The sequence below is a fragment of the Xenopus tropicalis genome, chromosome 3 (genome assembly GCF_000004195.4).
Source record: "Xenopus tropicalis strain Nigerian chromosome 3, UCB_Xtro_10.0, whole genome shotgun sequence".
Lineage (NCBI taxonomy): Eukaryota > Metazoa > Chordata > Amphibia > Anura > Pipidae > Xenopus > Xenopus tropicalis.
In genome coordinates, this window is record NC_030679.2 from 60,703,062 (window position 1) to 60,728,552 (window position 25,491).

The window sequence follows — 25,491 nt, forward strand, 5'->3', positions numbered from 1 at the left end:
CATTACAAGCGTAGTTATAATTTATTTGGTTTACAATGCAATAAGAATACCTATGTAGAATGATATGTCTTTATCAGAAAAATAATGCATTATTCATGAGATCACTTTCAAAGGGCATAAACAATATCAAGCATATTCTATGCCAATTGAGAGCATTGACTAAGACCTTATGTGCTGTTTTCCATTTCCACCAGTTGCAAACATAATAAATGAAAATAAAGTTTCTGATTTGCTCTAATTTAGATAACAGAAAATGTGTACTTAGTACAAAATACTGGAAAAATATAATTAATCTAATAGTATGCATCTGCATACAGTACATATATGTATTCAATAAAATGCCTGCATCTCTTTCTTACCCTACAATCTCTTTCTAGACTTGCCCCCTTTGCTCTGATATTAAACCTTCTAGTTTGTGTTTATCGTGGTTCCTACTCCTATTCAGCCTGTGTTCAACCACAATATTTTTCTTAACATTTCAGTTTCTACTTGTTTAAAATGTTGTGACTTTGTCTGTCCATCAATTCTTGTCTAGATCAAGATCTTGTCTGATCCTCCATGTGGCAACTTATCTTAAAATTCCTGTGCTCCAGCTTTCAGGTATGCTTCTGTGGCCTGCAAAGATAAGGAAAATGGTTAGATTTCTGCCAATTGTCACTTACCATTCCCTGTACATACTTAAATATCTTCAGTAAACTGCAGCTCCAGATCTATTCATCATCATCTGGCAAGAGACAGACTCTCTGTAAACTCCAGTTCTTCTTATTTTGCTTTTTCGTCTGGAAAGAACTGTTTCATACTAATAAAGAAAGAATAAAGGAATGTTCTAAAATTTTTATTGAAAGTTTGGCTGCTGTCCTGTACAATTTGATCAATGTTATCTGTGGTGTTTAAAAACAAAGGGACAGCGCAGAGCTTATATGTTTGTACTCTAAATTTGTAGGTTTCCTCTGGCTGATGGTGTTTTTTCCCTTAGTCAGTAGGTTACTAGACTTAAAGGAAATTTTCCCTAGTACATAAACCAGTTGTAGGCCAACAGGCTCCAACTGGACTGAGGTGAAAGATTATATTAAAGTATAAAAATAGTATGATTTTATTATATATCTTGTTGGTAAGGGTATTTGTGAACCACAGATATTTTTCCAATATATATATATGTGTGTGTTTGATCTATAACATTTGGAACTGGTGAATCCTGAAGGATTCTCCGCAATTTAATATTTTCTGCATTTTTGAAAACTTTCCTGACAGTCAAGAATTTTTTGTATAATTTAACACATAATGTAATACCTGTGTCAGTTCCCCAAGTCACAGTGCAGATGTGCTGAATAATCACCTGTCTGAATCCTTGGTTTTGATGCTCATCATAACACATTGGAGACAGGATTTGGACAATTATTTTGTGCATTAAAACACAATGACAAATCAGTGCATTCATGCATATGAAGGCACTTCTGTATAACATTATCTTAATAGGATATATGAGTTTATTTTTTTAAAGGAGAAGGAAAGTCATTTTGGCATTTTACTGCCAACAGATTCGACACATTAGTGCCACCTAGAACACTATATTTATTTTGCACAAAGCTTTACCATAATTGAGTAAACAGCCTTAGAATCTTTCTCTGTTTGTGTAAGATTGCAGCTGCTATTTTAGCTTGGTCTTTATTGCTTTCTGCTGCAACTCTAGCCGTTACAGCCCAGATCACACATTCCTAAGGGTGGGGGTAGTGAGTTTTATGAATTCTTATGGTTGGGGGGAGCAGGAGAGACAAGAGAAGTGGGCAGTCTCTGGCCCCGGGAATGAAGGACTTTTCTAAAGGTGCCCATACATTAAGGATATGTGAGCGGATCTTCACCCGATATCCCCACCTATGGGTGGGCGATATCGGGGAGCGTGTAGGCTAATTCGATCATTTGGCCCTGGGCAGGGGTGCCCCAGTTACCAGGGGCAGCAAAAAGCCGCTCCTGGTAACTTTAAGAGCCGAATTTCCGGTTTTTAAACCGGAAATTCGGCTCTTCTAGTGCAGAGAGTGCAATTGCGCTCTCTGCACTAGTGATCTCACCGCCCCCGGACCCGCTCCTGCGCTCAGAAGGTAAGCGCTGGGGAGCGGGGGGGGGGGCGGCATCCAGGAGCCTCAGGCGGCGATATGTCCAGAATCGCCCCTGGCCCTGGGGCCAAACGATCGAATTATATTGGCGGCAATGGGGCAGTCGGTTCGGGGACCACATCAACGAGCCGATGCGGTCCCTGATCCCACTAGATTTTCTAACCTGCCCAATCGAGATCCGGCCGATTTCAGGCCAGATATCGGTCGGGCAGGCCTGTCAGTATTCCCCATACATGGGCTGTTTAGCTGCCAAATTGGTCTAAGGGACTGATATTTGCAGCTAGAATTGGCCTGTGTATAGGGACCTTTAGCGAGGAAGTCAGGTACCCTAAGAACATGTGTACAAAAAAAGGAAAAAAGAAATCTCCTGTGTTTCTTTTGATAGAGGACTCAGTGCAGCGTTTCTGTGAGTGCTTATGACTGTATTTTCATAGACCTTTCTGATGAAGTTTTTACATTTCCTTCTCCTTTAAGGTATTGCTGCTTTAAAACTATGAATAATAGAAGTTAAGAATAAGCTCATAATATATTTTCCGAAAAAAATGCTGCAAAGTCTTATGAACTGACTTAACGATGAGGTGTACGCATGTAATTTTTTATTTCAAAGGTTATTCTAGTTTAAAAAATTGTTGACAACTTGTTGATGAGCTTTTTCATAGGCTGGAACAAAGGCAAAGCCTATGAATTGGTCTTTAAATGGATGTTTGAAATAAAATAACTAGTGAAGTAACAATGAAAATGTCAGAAAATATACAGTACTTACAATGCCTCCCCTCTAAAAATGTCAAAAATATCTTCACTGGTTGTTCTTGCACTACCACAAGTTTTTCTGTTACTATTAATAAAGGAACTTTAAATTTTTAAACAGATATTGGTAAATGCTAACCAAATTATATTTCTTAAGTCTAATTATTTCTGTAACGCTGTAAAGTCTGCACATTTTTATTTCTCTTCTGAGTCCTCTTTAACCATGCTTAAAATGTCTTGGTATTTTAACAATAAATTTGCCATTTGTCATCATATTTCTACACTTCAGCATTGTTTCTAAATCGTCGACCAGAGGCAGTCCTTGACATATGCCAGTGAATCAAAATTGAGTACATAAATGGTTCTGCAATGGCACAGAGATAAAACTGCATAGTAAACATTTCACTACTTCCTGCATTTTCTTTAGGCTGTTCCCGTGTAGACCTTTTAACCTTCTACACCTCCTAAATGAATTGACTATTATAGCTTCCAAAATAGCCTTTATTTTCAAGAGATATACCATTTTTCTAGCTGCTCTTTAACTCTGCTCTCTTCTGATTTATTTCGATTTCATATTGTTTCCATCTCAGCAAATACATGTATAAAACCCTCATATATTTTAAAATAAACCTTGTGACTGGTAAAATTAAGAGGCAACCAACATCATTTTTTCTATTTACATTTGTCATCCTGAAAATTGCTTTTGCAAACCTGGTGCATACATCTAAAATGTCAGTGCCACACAAAAATATAACTTGTATCATCATTTTTGTTGTTATTTCTTAAAAGCGGGTGTAATAAAATATTAATTACCTCTTCCTGTGCCGGCATCTTCCTAGTGCGCGTCACGCGCACACTTTCGCGTTTTATAGGCGCATTCGCACCTGCGTGATTACGCCAGCGCGCAATGGCGCGAAAGTTAAGGGTATTTAAAGGGACATTCCCTACCGTTCATTGCCCGTGATAGGATTTGTTTCCTGGTGCCTTCCTGAGCCTTTGTGCGTTTGTATTCTGCTTGTGCTTTCTGACTATTCTGATATCCGTAACCTGACCCCAGCTTGTACTTCGACTTCGTTTCTGCCTCATCTTTCTGATTGATTACCCGGTTTGACCCTTGCCTGTCTGACGATCACATTATCTTTCTGCCTCAACCCGGTGAAGCCGAGCCGAGACCAAGGAACTTGGCATCTGTTCTGGTTTAGGGTGCCGACCGTGACAGCGGGTTTAGTAAAATTCCACATAAAACTGTATTATTGATGAAAGGCCTATAGTTTGCATCTTTTTTTTAAATGTCTTTAAATTGTCTCTTTTAAAACTTCTATGAGACTATAAGGCTATTATGCACCCACCTAATAAAATTTATGCTTTTAAATAAGTTCGGCACTTAAATTTTGTTTCCCTTAAGACTAAATTTTCCAGGAACTCTTCCTGCTTTGCTACTGCAGAGGGAACCAGAGTGCACAACTGAGGTAGGAACGTTTACCTGATGCACTGGTTCCTATGTGCAGGACTAAGTGACTATTCCTGTCTTCCAGGTAGTAATCCTTATCCTAATGTTATTGAAAACTTGTATACTGTATATGCCATTGCAAACTAGTATTAAACTGTCTCCAGCACATACTGCCTGCAGTGCGCTACAGCAGCCATACAGGTTTACCTGCAGAACCAGTGCACATTTTGCACAAAAGTTAATACCCTAAGGCTAAGGACCCACGGAGTGGTTCAGTTGCCCGAAACAGAACTTTGCTATCAGGGATGACTAACCATTCCGAAATGGCTTTTCACCAGCAACAATAGGAGTTTACATTGCTTTGGTTCTATGAAATTGCCTGCAGGAGGAAAATTCATGCAAAACAAATCAAAAGGCAGCACTGACTTTGAAATATTGAGGGGTTTTAGCTGACTGGCAAAAGCAGGTTTAAGGCATGGTGATCCAAATTACAGAGGGATCCCTCATCCAGAAAACTGCAGTTCCCATGCATTCTGGATAATAGATCCTATATACCAGTACTAGTATACATTACTGCCCCATCAATTCAACTTTTTCTTCTTTAAAAAAGGGTTTTGGTTTCTTTAACGGATTACTTCCCTATACTGTAATGAATTAGAAGTCATTGTCAAAGTCCAGAACTGAATGTGGCACACTATCAGCTTGATAGGCAACAAAATGCTTGAAATATCCACTCTTCATTCCTATGGGAATGGCCTCCATCCACAGGGGCTCAAAAATGCATTAAGCAACATTTGAGCAATAATTGCCTCACTGGCAAGTGCCCATGTGGAGGCAGCTTCCATAGGAATTAGTCTTGTTGCCTGGCAAGCTGGAAAATGTTCAGGTGATAAAACACACAGAATCACCCAGTATACCATTATTTTTAACAAAGAAGAGGCGGAACCAGAATTTGCCTAGACGTATACACCCAAAGTGGGAAAGAAATAAAGGGTGCAAATTGTTTAACAAATATCAGTTAATAGGATATATGCTGAACATACTTTTTGCCTGTTGTTTTAATCACAAATAATCTTGCTCTTGCTTAAAACAGGGCAACCAGGGGAATTAAAGATATTTAGGGCCCGATTCACTAAAGTCCGAAATAAGGAGTGCTATTTATAGCATGCATTAAAAATCTTATCACTTCTTATTTTTCGCTCGATTCACTAAAAGGACACTTGTCATAATTAAGAAGCGATGTTCTTGGCGTTATTTATCTTACGATGACATATTTTAATGAAAAAAACTATGCGATAAGCGTTATTGACCTTTAGTGAATCGGCCCCTATAACGCTTATCGCATAGTTTTTTTCAATAAAATATGTCATCGTAAGATAAATAACGCCAAGAACATCGCTTCTTAATTATGACAAGTGTCCTTTTAGTGAATCGAGCGAAAAATAAGAAGTGATAAGATTTTTAATGCATGCTATAAATAGCACTCCTTATTTCGGACTTTAGTGAATCGGGCCCTTAATCTTTAATCCTTGCATAAAGAGATAATTAGATTACCCATATACAACCCCTCCCTTTCCTTGCCGAGTGTTCCTGTTTGCTGAAAACTGCACTGGCCAAGGGTACATCAGTAGGAGCACCATACTGCCATGTTCTTCTTCCAGCTCATATGAAATCAGTTATAATTAACTGGCTCAACGTTTGGCACCCCCTTCCCCCCAATCCCATTCAGGAATGGAGCAAACCTAAATTTACACATGCTATTTATTACCTTCAAAAAAACCTCATGGTAATTAAGTTAATTTACTATCTAACTCTATCATTGAAATATTTTTGCTGTTTACAGTTTAAAAATTGTTATCCAGAAATATCTGAAATACAGCGTTGCCATTTTCCTAGTCCTAATAAAATAACAAATGTTTCGTTTTTATATAGGTATTCTCTGTAATAATTAGGCAGTACCTTGTACTTGATGATAAATAAGTTAGCATTAACTATAAAACAATGACACATCCTGTTTTTCATTTTCATTCTTATTTAGGTAAGCTTTAGGTATGGAATGCTGCTCTTAATTACATTACAACAAACACATATTCAGAAAACATCAGGATGGGAGAATTCTGGATGTGAGATCCAGAATATAGCATTCTGGAAGTAAATATCATTTTCTTTGCAAACATTGCTTCCTTCTTAATGAATAGAGCCAAACAATTTGAGTTTGTTTATAACAAACAGTTGTTGTTTTATTTGCCATATTTCCCCTAATTCCCAAATATTATGATTGCTATGGGTACAATTCTTCTAAATGTGCTGTCATTAATATGATGTCTGAAAACATAAGCAAATTTCATGTTTTTGTTTATGGATCCAAATTTTCATCTTTCTCTGTTTCTAATAAGCCTCACTCAGCAGGTGATTATAAAAATATGAAGGTGACAGAGAAATAATCTGTATGGAAATTAGGTTTCGGAAGCATCTGCATTCACTGAGAAACTGTAACACTGCCATTAATATAATAGGTATACATACACTTGAACAATAAACAAGAAAGACCAGAGTAAAGTCACAATATCAAAATATCTGACACTGCAGGTCTTTCTTGGTTGATTAGGCGCTGTGACTTGTGTGGGCACCAGAGAATCTTTTATGAAGATCTTAAAAAATCCTGCAGTTCTTCTTACAGAAATCTAACTACATTTCTGCTTAACATACATAAACATTAAATGAAAAATTAGGAATGCATTGCATCGGAGACATGAAAGAATTAAGGGACATCTACTATTGACTTCTACATGATCTTGGCAAGTTTTAGCTGGCAAATTGTTGGACTGTTTTTTCTAGTGATGGGCGAAATAATTTGCCAGATATGGAGTCACAGTGAAGTTCTGGGTTTCACCAATTGGCAGATGTTGTCCGTGGCAAAAAAAAAAAATTGTCATGTGCGTACAAAAAATTACGTGTGTAAAAAAAAAAAGAAAAAGTTGCACCGGTCAAAAAATTACACGAGCAGCAAATTTTTTTTGACGTATGTCAGTTTTCACCGTTTTGCGAATGTTTTAAAAGATTTTGGTGAAGCGAAACTGGACAGATTTGCTAATCACTAGTTTTGTTGCATAGTAAATCTCGAAAAATTCACAACTTATTTTCTGCGACTTAACGCTTAAAAAATCTGAATCGGAAAAAAAAACTTGCAATTTAGTAAATGGCTTTCTAAGTACGGCCTATATTTTACTTCATATTTTAGCATCAAGTGTTAGCTAAAATACATTCAATAAGTTATTCTGTGCCATTTTGTTGGCCGTGAGAAGTGGGGACTGCAATAATATGAAAGAAGCCGAGTGCCCCCTTATTCTATTAAACATGACTCAATTGAATCAGTAATTCTTGATGGCAGTAAAACTGATGGATGAGCTGGAATTTCAGACTGTTTGGATTTAGCACTGTCTACATCCATAATGAGAAATCAGTTGCTGTAGGCCTCACCGTAAGCAAATCAGTTTACATGAAGCAAAAGAGTCCAGAATATATAACAGTATCTACAGTATCTGTGGTGTTGATTAATATTATTTTTATATTATAAATTAATTGCATTTATTTCACACACACACCTATGCACATACCATCATCACCACCACCATCAGCACCAATAGTACTGTTTGCATTTTAAATCACATAAAGGTGACTTACACCTTGCAATAATTTGGATTTTCACATATTTAAATGGAGCCCATTGAGGATAAGCACTAAGAGCATCAAAGTCTTTCCAGTGCTTGTTAGTCTCGTTTCATTTTTAGAGACTTCAGATACTTTAAAGGCAGACCGTAATACATTTTTCATGAAGGTTTCTTTGCCATTTTAGGATCATAACATAACATAATATTTTAGAATTGTCATTACTCAACTAACATGAAGCAATGTTATTTCTGTCTTCTGTTGAAGTTTTAATATAAGTTCACTTTGGAATTTCAATAAAAAAAGTATTTGTATTCACCTATTGCAAGCATGATAATTATTAAAGGAGACATATAGGATACAGGAAAAAAACACTAACCTTGTAGGCAATTATGAATAATATATGGTGCTGGTTTCACTTTTGTCTGAAAATTAATACAATCTGTAAAAGTGGCCCCTTTATTGGAGCTCCCTATACAGCCTCTCAGGTTCATATTTCAAAAGAGGAGTGGGCTTGTTCTAATGGTTCCTGCCAGAAGCACAGTAGGAGGGGAGTAGACAATCACAGCCCAGCAGTCACACAAGCAAAGACAGGCTTCAGTTCCCTATCAGGTCAGCCTAGCTGCTGATTGGTTCCTATCCTACAGTGCAGTGTGCTGAGTGCCGCTGCCCCCCCTGCACAGCCTAGGAAAGGAGGCAGTGGGAAGTTGAACACATAGGTGAGACAAGTGGGGTTTTTGCAGAAATTTTCACTAAATCAGTCTGAAAAACTGCTTTTTGGAGCACATTTCTTCTATAGTTAGATAAGTACAATTCATTGGCACAATATTGTTTTTCACGCAATATGTCCCCGTTAACATGTTAAAGGGGACATATTTTGTGAAAAAAAATATTGTGCAGATGAATTGTACTTATCTAAATATAGAAGAAATGTGCTGCTATATAGGCATCTATATATCTCTTTCTTTTGAATCACATGCTCAGAACGTGATATTTGAAAAAATTAATTATTCTCCAGGGTTAATGAGGCACTATACTATATTTTACATATATATTTGTTATTTTATATTAATATTTGATTTTGTCCAGATGAATAGAAGTAACCATGACTTTTTTTCACAAAGTAACAAAATAACCAGACTTAGTGCCTCATTTTAAAAATTTGAATTCTTAAAAACTCAAATTAAAAAATTTGGGCGAAATAATTTGCCAGGCATGGATCCGCAACGAAGTTCCGCGTTTCACCATTGGCGGATTTTTTTGCGTAACGGCTCGATTTTGCCAAACTCCCATTGACTTCTACATGAATTTGCCATTTATCAGATGCACATTTTTATCTTTGAGTTTTCAAGTTTTTTTTATGTTTAAAGGAACAGTAACACCAAAAAATGAAAATGTTTTAAAGTATTTAAAATATAATGTACTATTGCCCATCACTGGTAAAGGTTTTGTGTTTGTTTCAGAAAGACTTCTATAGTTTATATAAACAAATTGCTGTGTAGCCATGGGGGCAGCCATTCAAGTGGGGAAAAAAGGAGAAAAGGCACAGGCTAGACACAAATTGTGGCAAAAATCTGAATCTGAATGTTGAATATGAATGTTGGTAAATTTGCCCCCTGTTTATGCTGTAATAGTGATGAGTATAGGCATGGATTTGCAGCGAACTTCCACATTTCGCTATTGCGGATTGTTTCGTTAAACGGGCAAAAAAAATTGGCGCTTAAAAATTTGCAGTGCAACCAAAAAAAGTTGCGTGTGTCAAAAACAGTTTTTCGATGTGTGCGTCAATTTATTTTGGCACAGAATAACTTATTGAATGTATTTTTTTACTCATTTTATGGGTTTCACAAATTTTTGAGTCAGCAAAAGTGTTCATCACTATGCGTTCATCACAATAACTTTCAATTTAATTGCATTTTCCAATAAAAGGTATCTGTATTTGGATTTGCAGTAGTATAGGTTTCTTATTTAAGGAATGTATTTTGGCTTCAAGTAAAGAAAATACATTTACAAATAAATTACAGTTCATGTTTAATGTATAATGATAGAATACTTTCATATATTTATTTTGAAGTTAAAATGGACATGCTTTTGTTTTCATAATGTAGCTATTTGGAATAAATGCAATAAGTTGCTCTTTGGTAAAAATCCTTTCAGCTGAAGTACAATTCAAATTACTTTTTAATGGGTTTCATGCATTCAATAGCTTATACTCCCTTGTTTCTGAAGCAATATTCAATAACAGCATGAAATGTGTATAATCATTGTTCACATGAAGTCCTTAAATGCATTTTTAATGTTAATGTTTTTTATAGTATTGCGCAACATTTTCGGTAGTTTTAACAATTGTAAACAAAAAATAATTAGCATAGAAGAGAATGAAGGCAGCGATAATTTGGTTTGTCAATTGGTCTGATAAACTAATAGAGCTCCTCTTCTCTTACTAAAGAATACAATCTTTTGGGCTAAAGCTACACACTTCATCCCACTACAAAGTTGCATACACCATAACATTTCAAGTGTGGCTAAAAATATATTTAAGTGCCAGCACTATGAATTCTAAAATATGCAATATTTCTGGACTTGTGCTTCACCATCAATTCCCTGCTGATGGAGAGTATCTAGACAGGTCATAACTTCCTTGGCATTGATTCTAAAAATAATTTTTTTCATTCATGTGCTGTTTGCATCTGTTGCGGGTTGCCTGCCTATTCTGACGAATAATACAATACACAAATGTAGACAAATACATACATTTAGATCATCATTAGTGATGAGCGAATCTGTCCCCTTTCGCTTCACTGAAAAATTCGCAAATCTTTACAGCGAAGAATCCACGAAACGGCGAAAATGACGTGTGGCAAAAAATTGTTGCATGCACAGTTTTTTTGACACATGAGTAAACAATTGACGTTCATGTCAAAAAAGTTACATACACAAAAAATTTTTTACACGCGTCAATTTTTTTGACATGTACAACAATTCAATTTTTTTTTTACCCGCAGACAACAATTTTTTGCCACTTGCTGAATTTTAACACAGCAATTTTTTCTGCCCTTTTCTCAAAATAATCAGCCAATGCCCAAACGCAGAAATTCGCCGCAAATCCATGCCTGGATATTTTTTTTGACCATCACTTTCCAAAATAGTTTGTGCAATCTTTTGTTCTTGTATACTCACATCACACATTTTCATACACATGCAAATACTCTAATTGTGTTTCCCTAAAAATTTAGAATGCATAGTGATGTGCAAATCTTTTCGGCAGGCATGGATTCACAGCGAATTTCCGCATTTCGCCATTGGCAAATTGTTTCTCGAAACTTCAGTGAAAATTAGCAGTTGCGTCAAAAAAAGTATGGACGACAAGAAAAAAGACACGGGCGACAAAAAAAATGTGCGAAAAATGTGCTTCAATAATTTTCCCGTTTCGCAAAGCGAAACGGAACAGATTCGCTCATCACTATAAGGCACAGATTACGTACCTAGTAATTCGATTCCAGATTTTCTCATAGAGCCAGATGGAATTAAATGAGAAAAACTTGTGCCACTGTTTGTCACATGAAACCCATTGAAGTCTATGGGGAAAAAAATAGAACTCAAATATGGGTGAATCTCACCCACAGGCCCGGATTTGTGGAGAGGCCACAAAGGCCCGGGCCTAGGGCGGCAGAAGTTTAGTGGCGGCATGCCGCCACGCCGCAAAAAAAAATTTAAATTTGGCTCCCATACGGAGCAGTCGGGACCTCTCCCCACTGCTCCGTATGGGCGTTTTAAGGAACGCATGCACACTGAGGGGGTCGCTTTCGCGCATGCGCACGGGGGGGGGGGCGCGCTTTTGCGCATGCGCACTGGGGGGGGCCCGCGCTTTTGCGCATGCGCACTGGGGGCCGCGCTTTCGCGCATGCGCACTGGGGGCGCTTTCGCGCATGCGCATGGGTGGGGAGGGGGCGACCGACAGGGGCGGCCTCGGGGCGCCCAAAACAGAAATCCGGCCCTGCTCACCCATATGATTTCAGCTAATTGACCATAAAAACTATTTTCTTATAGATTTAATCTGGTCCTATGTTTGGTAGAGTTAGCATTCTAACCACTGATTATACTAGTATTAGTACTAATATAAGTACTGAGCACATATCCATATTTCTATATATAAAATGGACAAGAGGAGGCTCATTCACAGTGAGTTATCAGAATGTTAGGCACAACATTTTTTAGTTTTAGTATACTGCACATTTCAAACCTATGCAAGAGATCCTAGGGAATAAGAAATTGTTGAAAGTTCCCTTATGAAAAGGAGCATTGTATTATTGGCATATTGTTCTATTCAGGAGAAGTTGCAGATTAAGGGGCCCATTTACTAAAGTTCTTTTTTTATGTTTGTTTTCATAATCATATTTTGTACTGCAAAAATTCTTGGATTTTACTGTTAACTCAAAGCACGAAAAAAATCATAATTTATTAAGTGTAAAAACCTTTAAAAAAATAAATAAAAAGCTTCAACATCTAATAGCTGTCAAGGTCATGTAGAAGCCAATAGGAGCTGTCCTAGGCAAATTATACCAATCTTTATTTTATTTGTGGCTTTAGAGGTTTTTGTGTTTTTCTTACACGTGCAAAAAAATTCTTACAAAAACAAGTATTTAGAGGTTTTTGTATAGTTGGATTTTTTATGGGATATAACGTTCATGCTTTTGCAATTCAGATCTATTAATAAATGGCTAGACATTCATAGTTTTAGTGAAAATTTGTTTTTTTCTTGGTTTAAAAAACTACTAAAACCACAAAAATCAGAATGTTGATAAATGAGCCCCCCCCGATATATTACTTGTATCAGGTATTTTTAACTACAAACCTTGAACCTTTGGCAAACCCGGAAATTATTTTGTGACCACTTCCTCCAGTGAAAGATTGTCTTTTATTACATTTTCCCCTATGTTTAATGCTTAGTTTAGGGATTTTAAAAGCATATTTTATAAAAGGGGCTTTATTTACTTTTTTCTTTGAAAATCTTTTCCCTTTTTAATTATGAAAAGTTCCAGTTAAAAAAATAAATATAATAAAATCCATTTCATTTAGAGCCTTAAAGTAAAATGAAACTTCAAAAGAAAATAATTTGTTAATGCAAAGAAATATTCTTTTACAAGAGCTCAGTATGTGGCTTTCTTTTTATATAGTTTACCTTGGAACTATGGTAGTGCTAAACATATTTCACTTTATTTATATGACTACACTTGAATTATAATTAGTGATGAGCGAATGTTTTCGCCAGGTATGGATTTGCAGCGAATTCCCGCATTTTGCCATTAACTAATTGTTTCATGAAACTTCCGCAAAAATTTGCTGCGAAAAAATTTGTTGTGTGTCAAAAAAACTTGCGGTTGTGTCAAATTGGGTGCTATTGAGTTTGGCACCTCATGTCAAAATGGGTACGGTTGCGTCAAAATGGGCACAGTTGCAGAAAAATAGGCGCAGTCAGGTTAAAAAAAAAGACGTGCACAACAAAAAAGTTGCAGAGAGATTAGCTTTTATAATGGTAGGCAAATGAGAATGAGACAATGACACCAAAAATGCAGGAAAATGATTGCCTTTAATTATTCACTCAAAACAGACCCTCCAGTTTCCTCTCACACACCAGAAACAAGCAGGACAGTGTCTCTCCTTCAAACATACAGGACAGACCTGTCTCTTCTAAAATCCCAGGAAGTGGGAGCACGCCCCTTTTACTTACACAAGCAGCTGCCACTAAATTAGCTGACTGAGAGAGGAAATATTAAATACAATATTTTGGTAAATCAGACAGAAACTGAAGCAAAAAATCAAAGCATTTCTTTTTAGAAATCTATATACTCATCTTTTCCTTAAAGCAAGCACTGCTATTTATTTCTTTCTTGTAAAAGGCAAGAGTGGATGGGAATGTATTCATGGTTCAAAGAACTCACCTTACATGACAGATGAGTGCCTTGTATCATAAAGGAATACTTATTATGGCTTGGTACCGAGGGAAAAGAGAGGCACCCGACACTAATGTTAGACTGACAGTAACAATGGAATAAAAACATTTAGATATGTCACTCCTTGCACTGTACACATCCCTCCTACAGCATTTCACAGATATGTACACTGCATTTATTCATTGGGTATCTTGCACACATTGTACATTTAATTTGTTAGGAATAATGTCAGTATTCTATGATTTTAATTAGCTCCAGAATCCCTTAGCACAAACATTAGGCTCTGCTTTGGATGTTATTTCATTGTCAAATATGCAGCTGAATGGCTTCACTGGGCTATTGTTAAGCAATGTGAAATGTAGTGTAATGAAAAGAAGAAATGTATTTTTCCTCAAATTTGAAAAAACGTTTATATTCTTGCTTGTAGCTGACAGACTAATAAAGGAAAAGTCTCAGTGAATTATTCTGTCTCTTTGTTAGAAGAACAGCAGTTGTATCCTACCCATTGTAATTTATGCATGTACCTTTTCATGGGCTTGTTTTTCACAATCCCTTTTTTTCTTGCATGATTTTCTTTTCAAGTAACATATACATCCTTAGGGGCTGATTTACTAAGACACGGATTCGAATCCAAATTGGATAAATTCCAATTGGAAAACGAACATTTTGCGACTTTTTCGTATTTTTTGCGATTTTTTCGGCGACTTTACGACTTTTCGGAAATCATCGCGACTTTTTCGTTACCAATACGATTTGCGCGAAAAAACGTGAGTTTTTCATAGCCATTCCGAAAGTTGAGCAAAATCTTGCGATTTTTTCATAGCGGTAAAACATGCGTGAAAAGACGCGCCTTTTCCGTAGCGTTAAAACTTAAAAGGCGCGCAGGTTTTAACACTACGAAAAAATCGCGACTTTTCACGCAAGTTTTAACGCTACGAAAAATCGCAAGATTTTGCGCAACTTTCGGAATGGCTACGATAAACTCGCGTTTTTTCGCACAAATCGTATTGGTAACGAAAAAGTCGCGAACATTTTCCGAAAAAATCGCAAAATACCGATCATTACGAAAAAAACGCAATCGGACGCATTCGGCCCGTTCGTGGGTTAGTAAATGTGCCCCTTAGTATTGTTTTTTAATACCCTATGGAAGGGCAATTATAGGCAATATCCAGCTATACAGAAAATGAATTGAGCAGCAGTTCTAGCCTTCCCTAAGATGCAACAAAGAAGACACCTGCTCCTTAGCTCCTGCTTTAGGGGGAAAAGCTCTGCTGCATGCAAGAAGCAGATACAGATTCTATCAGCCAAAAGTTTTAATAGGTAAGTCCAAAAAAAAAATTCTCTGAAAGCACCCTAAACATAGAAAAAAAGAAGGTCTTCTCTGGTCTATGCCCAGGGGCAGGGAATTATGTGACATATAGTGGCCCAGAAATAGGTTTTTGCTGGAATACAAATGTTGCTTTAAAGTTATATAAGAATTAAACTTTTCAATGATCAAAGTTGTATAAATAGCCAGAGTTAAAATTTTATAAATTTCCCAACTGTTAATATGTCAGATTGCATAATGTACAACTATTTGTTAACAAGCTAATATGGCAGCACTATAGATTTAGTTGTTAGAACTGTTTGGCTTTTACAAATAATTGCTTAGTGTATCTATCTATCTATCTATCTAACTTGCTATATATCTAAGGCAAGTTATAACTAACTCATTCACATTTACCTTAACTGCTAGTTATTTTAGTTCAATTCACCAAGGCCTCATGCTCTAAAATTATGTGAATTGTTCTATTAAAACACTTTACATTAGGGATAAGCAAATCTCATCACATTTGCTTCACCTGTGAGCTCAGGGTGAATAGAATGGCACCACGAGCTGCAATCCGATTGTATCTCTTGCTTGCCCTTGCCTGCAATCCTGATCGCATCTCCTGCTGGCGCTTCCTAAGTGAATATTTGTGAACCTTTGCCACAGGCAAATTCACAGATCTCTGCAAATTCGACAGTGGCAAGTTTATACACCAAAACAACTCTAATATCAATAAAGATATCATGGATGAATACTCATTTTTTAGAAATATTTCCAGTGAAAATACAATTATTGTTGAAGCATTTAAATATCAATAAAGAACTACAATGACAGAATTAATACAACTGAATTATCTGTGGGCGAATATATTCATAAAACATGATATAGCAACACGTTGAGTTTTATACACAGTATAAAAGAATGCAGTGAGACAGCTTACAAATATCATCATTAGTAGTCATTTTTGCAGTCTGATTAGAGCATACATGGAGAGGTGTTATCTGGGCAACATTTCATATAATTTTGTAAATGTGCAAAACAACATCCTTGTAATAAATACCCAGCTAAAAGACTTTGGTAAATGGAAAGGAAGACTACAGTTAGAAAGGGAGCAATGTGAACCCCAAATTAACATTGTCTGAATATTTTTCACCTGTGTATGTACATTGTATTTCCTTTATGGATACCACACATTATCCCCATATGTACAGTTTGCTCTTACACAAATGTAATTTTTTGTTGGCCTTTAAAACTAAATTTACTGTTATAGGAATACTGTCATGGGAAAAACACATTACTTAATAGAGCTTCTCTAGCAGAATCCTGCATTAAACAATTTTAAAATTTCACAGGGGGCTAGCCATATTCTTCGGCTGCAAGTTGGAGAGATATCACCCTTTCCCAGCAGCCGATCAGCAGAACACTGGGAAGGGAGCTAGATAGCAGCTCCCAGTAGATACCAGAATAGCACTCAATAGTAAGAAATCCAAGTCTGGCTTGGGAATCCTCCAGTTACATGGGAGTTGTTGAAGATATCCAGGTGACGTCTGAAACTCACAGAGGTGTGAATGCTGTGGAGTTACTTTGAAAGGATTACCAAAGTATCATACAACTCATTGAGACAGGTGTTACTTGTTAGAGTTGCATGAATGGATGTGTGAAAAGTTCTGAAACTCCCGGGGTACAGATATTAGAACAGCAATGAATGTAGCAGACAGATGGTGTCAAACGCCTCTTTTTAGGAATGTTTTTTACACTTTAACATGAATGGCCTCTTTTACACCTCTTTCAAACCAGCCGTCTTCTTTGTCCAAAATTTAGACGTTGCTATTTTTAGAGTGTCCCTTGTCTTTAGAAATACAGCAGAATCCTGGCCTGTAGTGTTCGCCCTCCTATGTTGAGCCATTCGCTTGGAAAGCAGTTGCTTTGTCTCACCAATGTAAAGGTCAGTGCACTCCTCGCTACACTGGACTGGGTACACAACATTGCTTTTTTTTTCCTTTGGTGTTGGATCCTTTGGGTGTACAAGTTTTTGTCTCAGTGTGTTGCTAGGTTTGAAAAACACAGGGATGTGGTGTTTGTTGAAAATTCTCCTGAGTTTCTCAGACACTCTTGATACATATGGGATGACTATATTGTGCCTACAATGTGTCTCAGGACGGTTATTCCTTTTGGTGTTCCTGTTGGGCTAAGTTGCTGTTTTGACAAAGGCCCAGTCTGGGTAGCCACAAGCTTTCAGTGCTCCTCAGAAACAATAGGTTATCTGAAAGCAATTCTAATGTGTATGGCTGTTGCTCCTTCTGAAAGCCCAGACTCAGGCACAATGCACTGAGATGGCTGCCTACACACCAATATTACAACTGAAAAATGTACACCATAAAAATCATGACAGTATCCCTTTAAAATGAAATTACTTTTTCAAAAATTTTACCAATTAACTAAATGCCAGTGCCTTACCCGTTAGACACTGTGTGTCAGCACACACATACTGAATGCATTTAGAAATTAGAAAATAAGGAAAAGATTAAATGAATCATCCAGTGATGCAGAAAATTCACATCTGTCCAATATGCAATCCATTACACATCATTTCTAAGATTTCTAGCTCCCTACCTCTTCTGTCCTGTCTGTTAATTCATGCGTATGCAGTTGCTTTCTATGACCCTTTGTATTCAGGAATGGGAACATTTGATGTATGCTTTAAACTGAGGTAAGAAAATGTGTTTCATCTAGTTAAAAATAATACATTTTGTGTTCTAGATTTATGATTACTTAGCGTGCCTTGCACTGGAGAACAGGTAAGGAAATAGCCCAGTTTTCTAGAAGTGCAGGGTTTTAATGTTCACAGTTAACAAACATTTCATCTTTATAGTATCAGTTTGGTTATAGCCTCTTCAGCCTAGAAGAAGTTTTGTATGAACATCCAAATGTTTATTGTGGGGAAATAGGTTCTGGAAGGATGCCACTATAGGCAATAGTGCATGGCACCGCTGTACATGGCTTGAATATCTTGAGGGACTTAAAGCTTTTAAAAAAAAAAAAAAAAAACTTCTAGAATGACTTTTTTGCTGTAACCTGCAATGCGCTAATTTATTCATTAAATGTCTGTTATGTTGTCAGCATCTCTTAAATTGGCTCTTGTTTTCTATGATAGCACTGATCCAGCAGAATATTCTGCATAGATTATTTTCTTTTGAAACTATCATTCTTAATTGTTTTATAGCATCACACTAACAGCATCCAGCCTTCAGTGAGGGAATGATGTACTTTGTTTCTTTTCTGTGCAGTCAAAGATCACCATAATCGGAAAGATGTTGACAGTGTACATTTTACGCACTGCAGATAAATTGCTTTAATTTATTTTTGATAGATGATGTTCTAATGAATCTTAATATATATCCGGTTAAAAAGTAGATACAATCAACCTAAGGAAATGTATTCCTGCTTATCTCAGGAAACAAGCACTGCAAAAAATAAAACAAGGACAATGCTTCCTTAGCTATTCAATTTGTAGTTAAAGTCCCCGGACCATTGTCTGGGGACTAAATATAAGACAAATTTCATAATAGCTTTCATTTGCCTGTTTAATTGTGTTGAAATGTATGCGTTAAACTTAATTGATCAATATAATATCATTATTAATAAAAAATCCTGTATTTACATAAAGCTACTGTGTGTGACCTGTTAACTACCATTTTAGTTTTTTTAGGAAAAAGTGGATGCATTTCCATGGATGTCTAAGTATCTGGTAGAGTTTATTCAATAAACTTTTTTCTTTTGTCCCTGAGCATGCAGTACTCTTTTTCTATACGTCTATTTTTAAAGAAAAGGCCACCGCACTTACTTCAATTCACAGGCCTAAGTACTTTGGTATCTAACAATACAGAATTTGATTACAAATCTTTTGGCTAGATTCAGAGGAACAATCTTTACCAGCCAATGAATAGAGATGAGCGAAATGACAGGAAAATTTGTGAAACGCATTTGTTGCACTAATTTTTTGTCACGCGCATCTTTTTTTTGGCTATTTTGATGCAACCACTACTTTTTTCACTGCAAATTTTTGCAGAAGTTTCACAAAACAATTCACCAATAGCGAAATTGGAAATTTGCAGTGAATCCATGCCAGACGAAACAATTCACTCATCACTACTGCTGAACAAACATACAAGCATGCAAGGGGAGCCCCAAAATATTCAGATAATAGGAATTTTGGAACCCAAGTTTTAAAGTGCATTAATGCTAGTATATTCAACCTTCTCTATAATATTTGCGCAAATTAACAATTAAAAATTATTTTGTTTAAAAGAGAGGTGGTTTTTGCCACCCTCCCACCTGCTCCCTTTCTTCCTTTGTCTTTCCATTTTCTTTTTATCCTCCTATCTCTTTAATCTTTTAGAACTTTCCTTTATAATTCTACCTATCTTTCTGGTATCTCTCTTTTTTAAAAAACAATTGATTGGTACTGGGAGTACTGTAAAAGATCCCCTCTAAAAATGATAAATGATGTGTTGGGACTACACAAAATAAAAGTATTAAAAAAGAAACTATTGGGTAAAACATGCAATATTCAGAGAGCCACTGTGCTCAATACATAATATGCAATTAACATTCTGCTACACCCTGCCTCCCTCACCAGCATAGTCAAACTATGTTATGACAGGTCATATGCTAGTCACATTTTTCACGGTGTGTCATGCTCTTGAGAAAGAGTAGGAATAAAATAAGATCATCGATCAAGCAAGCTACAGTAACTTATGGAAAAACATCTTCTAAAATAGGAGGAATATTCTGTTAATCATAGAAAATCTCTACAAAATATGTTTCAGTTATAATTGTTTTGTGAAATGCATTACTTTCCTTGTACACCATGCATCATTACATGATGACCAAAAATTTCTTTTTACTGTACCTGGGAATCTTGATTTAAGTTTTTAATGACAGTCATTAACCTTGTTACATATTTTTTCCCTTTTACACCATTCTTTAGATTCCATCACAATGTATAATTTGGTTATTCATTTTCACTGAATAAAACAAAAAGTAAACCCATGATAAATAAAACAGCACTATGATTATGCAAGATGCAATAGAAACTCGAATCTCAGTACAGACTAAAGAATTTATTGCTCATGTGAAAAAGCAAACCTTCACTTTTCCCAGGGGTCATTTTAGAAATCTTAATGGCTGCCTCCAGAAAGTAGCAGTCAATAAAATGTTCTATTGCTATTCTGCAAATGAAAAGTCTAACACCACAGCTGCATATACAGTATGTTTTAGTTCAAAGATTCTAAATCTTTTTTTTTTGCATTACTTTTTGAGTTAATTACCAAGGTCTTCTGATGCCAGGTAAAATTTCTTATTTAAGTGAGCAGTGAGCTTGTTAGCAAAAACAGCCACATTGAACCTTGCAAAGGAACCTTGCAAGCACCATCTATAAAGGTAAATACATGTCTATATACAGTAGTACTGCTGTGCAATCCTTGGCTTATAATGGACATGAACATATTGATCTCTGAATTCTCTTAGTTATTGCCATTAGCATATCACATTATTACTTTAATGACAAAATAGATGACCGTGTACCAGGATTGTGTGTAGTAGCCTAAGTTTCCATGGTTATGTGCACCACTGCTTGTTTAGGGATTTGTGATGCATTCAAACTTGTTTGTTTTTTACCCCAAGGTAAGACACATTATGAGGGTACTGTAACAAAAGTCAGTAATGGAAAAATGATTCGTAATGCAAAAATTTGCCTCTATATTTGACTTTGCACAAATCTTTTATGGGCTTTGTGAACGCAGAAACTGTTTAGCGACTACTTTCGACAGTGGACGTTAGTTTGTGAATTTTATTGTTTGCGACAGTGCGCAATGTATGTTATAAAGCTTAATTCTTAATGAAAAAGTTGTTAAATTTGCTCCAAAAGATTAAGCCACCTTCAAGCATGCCTTAAAAGCTTACAATATGCAGTTAAAAATTGCAATGCGATGCAGGTATTGAGTCTGAGAGATGGCCTTTCCGTAATTCTGAACTTTCTGGATAATGGGTTTCCTGGAAAAGGGGTCCGATACCTGTAACAGTCTTTGACATTTAAATGTAGTCTTTATTTTATATTTAAAAAATCAATTGGAAAATGTTTTACTTTGTGTCTAAGACAAAGCAAAGAGGAAAATTAAGTGCAAGCTAAGAGATAAACTATTAAATAAATAACACAAATAAATAGGAACAAGCAGGAAACATAGGATGCTATTAGGGAGAAACAGTTAACACTGAAACAGACGAAATTACGATCCACTATAGCACATCAAACACCCCAAATCACATATTTTTCATGTTTTTTTTTTTTAATTTTCTCTTCTACTTTTATATTAATCTTTTATTCCATTGTTATTTACTTTACTTTCGGCAAACCTTTTCCCTACCATTGCAACCTTACTTGCCACTTCTTATTGTGCTTTATAGTTACAGCTAACGTTCGTTGTTTCTGATAGTAAAATATTTTCCAATGGGCATTGGAGGGCACAAGGTATATTTATTACTTGTTATTCCTCAATTGGTCCAAAGCCTTATCCCTTTAATTTTTGCATCAGCACTCTGGTAAATCTCACTCAACTGGCTACCAGCAAAATTATTTTCATAGGTGTGACTGTGGAGACTTATTCCCTCCCTTCCAACCTTACCCTGATGTACCCTGCTGACGCAATAAAACACACTGACACCGTTATGTGGGTGGAGTTCGGCCACAGTTTTATTACGAATCCAAACATCACAATAGTCCTTGCCATGTATTTCAAACTTTACCAAACATCTTACTGAACTTCAAAGCTGTTTTAAAATGAATGCCAGCCACTGCGAACACAGTGGGCATGTGGAAACCATCAATCAACACCAGAGATTAAATGGCCAAGGACTATCACCCGCCATTAGCTGTGACAAATAAAATACGAGCATATATATATATATATATATATATTTTTTTTTTTTTTTTTTTTTTTTTTTTTTAATAAACAGTGCCTTAAAAGAAAAATATATCATATAGCTGAGAGAAAATACAAAATTACAGATCACAAGATAAATGTGCTTAAACAGGGAGGGTGGGGAGGGGGATGCCACTCCGTGATACTGCAGGCGGGGTGAGACGCTGCGCGGGAAGCTGACAGGCAGACAGGGGGAGGGGAGGGGCGAGTGAGGGGGCTGTTCATCCCTGCATGGATGTAATTTAACCCCTTATAAGCCCAGAGGGAATTGAGCCCCAGGTGGCTCCACAGTCCCTCCACGTTTTTATTAGATATTTCAGCGCTCTCCACATTTGCGGGCAGCAGATTGCTTTGACGTTTTTTACTTTTTTCAGGTTTTGTCATAATGCGCTTATCATACATTTGGCGATACATTTATGAATGACTTCGGGCTTGAGAATTTGTATCCCAAAACCATGCAGGATTTCCCAAACTTTTGCGTGGTTTCTTCATCTGAATAACCCGATTCGTGCAAATCTGGTTTTTCTTTTCCCCGACCAAAAGATAAAAAGCTCGGCAGGCTTTAGGTGCAGAAGGCTCGAGCGTCCATAAATAAGCCCCATAGGGGCACATTTACTTATCCACGAACGCTCCAAGAGTTCGTTTGATCGGTCCAATCGTATTTTCCACAACTTTTTCGTACCTTGTGCGACTTTTTTGCAGCTTTCGCAACTTTTCCGTCGCTTGCACGACTTTTTCGTATTTTAGTGCGAAAAAATCAGATCAGTTTTGACACTGTTTACAATCGTAAATTTCGTGAATTTTGGATCACCAATACGATATTATCGTGTCTACTACGAAATTTTTGTTTCCAATCCGAATTTTTCCCATTTGGGATTTGAACTCGTGTTTTGATAAATCTGCCCCATAGTCTTGATTGATTGGCCTTCACTGATTGATAGTTTACAACGCTTTGTACATTGTTTTCCATGCAAATAATTCCACAATGTCATGCTTTTACCATATATTTACTAAAGTCAGATTCCCCAAATTTTAACATTAGAATAGCTAGTGAAAAGCTTTTCAAATAATAAACTTTATTTCAGGTTACTTTCTTTAATTTGTTAATTTTCAGACAAAGGTGTCCTATGTGGCTGGCAGATTATTTTAAAATTTTTCCAGTTTCCAGTGAAACTCTACTCTATATTAATGTGTTTCTAATTGGCAAACAATATGCCTTACACTTACATAAAAATACTACTAGCTTTTTAAATATGGAATACCTGTATAGTATTTTGTATCAAATTAGCATATTAATTACCAAACTTTTTTGTAGTTATTTTCCTTCTTAACCTTTTTTTTGTAGTTATTTCCATCTTAATCTTTTTAATTGAAAACAGGAATTCTAACTTTCCAGCTCTGCATCACATTTGTTAGTTACTGTAAGTTACTATATAATATAAATACAGTGTGACATTTTATATAGGCTCATTGTCCAGATTTATTAGAATTTCCCAGATCGCAGTATCATTATGTTTATAATAAACTGCAAGCTTTTGCCATTATTCTGTCTTGGTGGTGACTTTTGTAACAGAATATTGTTTACACATAAGTGTATTTTATGAAACTGCCTACATTATTCTTCCATCTCACTCTACTATTTTACATTTTATTTTGCTTTAGTCACTATCACTAAGTCAAAGTGAACAAAAATACATCTTTTTAAATGCTGAGATGTTAATTCTAACAACAAATTGGTAATGCTAAATGAAGGTGTTATTATTAACTCATTTAATTTCCCTACCAGATAATCACCCCAACTCTACTCTTTTAATCAGTACAGGCAGATCCACAAAACTTGTCTTAAAGATGGACTTTAATGTTCAATGGATGCTCTTGCAAACTTATGGGATACACCAAAGTGTATTTAATAAGGGGACTTTCTCTTTGTCAATTTAGGAGTATGGAAAAACTGAAAAGGCTTAACGCTAATGCATGTGGAAATTCTGCTCTTCAGTGTCTTAGTGTTGCCAAAGGCATGCAATGCCATGTTCTGTGAGTGAAATGCTTCAAAACAATAGTTGTAAGAAAAAAATATATATTATAAATAATAGATACCTCTGTTTACACTTGTTTGTACAGCTACAAGGGCACTGTTATATATTATTACATGTTAAAAGTTTAGGCAGTGCCCTTAGATATTTTAGGGACATTTGATGATGAGTGGATACATCTCATGGGAGTAAATACTGTATAGGTTATCCACAAGGCTAAACCTTAATGGTTAATTCTTGTCCATCATAGCTTCTGCGAGGATGGTAAACTTCAGTATTCTTAATGACAGAATCATTTAACATAATAGGGCTTTACTTGTCTTTCCAATTTCTCATAGTTGTTTCTATAGTTACAGCACAAACCTCTTATCTGTTTCACCATGTTTCCTCATCTGTCAATAGTCCAATCCAGTGGTGTGTCCGCTGAGGCTTAATTATTTTGATTGACATATCTATGTTTAAGCTTGGATAAGTCCAAATTAGGGCCAGTTGCTGATACCTGAAAGTTGGAGTTTGAAAACATTGTTAAGACTGCATGTCATTATCCCTTGTTGTCTGCATAATCTTGACATTTTTACACAGATGTTTTTACAACAGCAACTTAATTACTATAGCAAATCAATCAAACAATCGATCCATGTGTTTGGTCTGACTGACTGATCATTGATCAATAGTTTGCAACACTTTGCCATGTACATTGTTTTCTATTGTTTTTCCATGCAAAAACTACCACAATCTCATGTTTGTACCAGATGTACTAAAGTCGGATACCCAAATCTACATCAGAATTGCTACTGAAATGCTTTACTATTCATAAACTATATTTCTGGGTTATGTTCTTTATTTGTTGGGGGTTATATAACTAGACAAACCAGCTGCAGCCAATTCAATGTTTCTTTTAAGTATTCACACTCACTCATATCTGGCTTGAACTACCTGATCTCTCCTGTCTAACACTGATGACATGAATTGGGCTGTAGAAATGAAAACCAAAACTGAATAGACATAACTTAGAAATTCACTCTTACGTAAAATGTGTGATGTATACAGGATATTCAGAACAGGGCTTATAGTGAATAGTGGCAACTGTAGCTCAACAATGGTAATGTGCAAAATTAGACTGATTAGACAGATGACTGTTAAAACACTGTTAAAACATGTACAAAGCATGTAAAATATCCTGTTCAGTTATACCTATAACGTAGCCACAGCTCAGTACTCAGTACCTGGTGCCATAG

The 25,491-nt window shown here is 36.1% G+C and overlaps 1 long non-coding RNA gene across 1 annotated transcript; it reads right to left on the bottom strand.

Moving 5' to 3' along the window:
- On the bottom strand, positions 1-24,763 carry LOC105946930. The gene is made up of 2 exons (XR_001170365.3): positions 24,617-24,763; positions 1-615 (listed from the first exon to the last, which is right to left on the bottom strand). It is a non-coding gene; the product is annotated as an uncharacterized LOC105946930 (long non-coding RNA).
- Between the last annotated feature and the right edge of the window lie 728 nt (positions 24,764-25,491).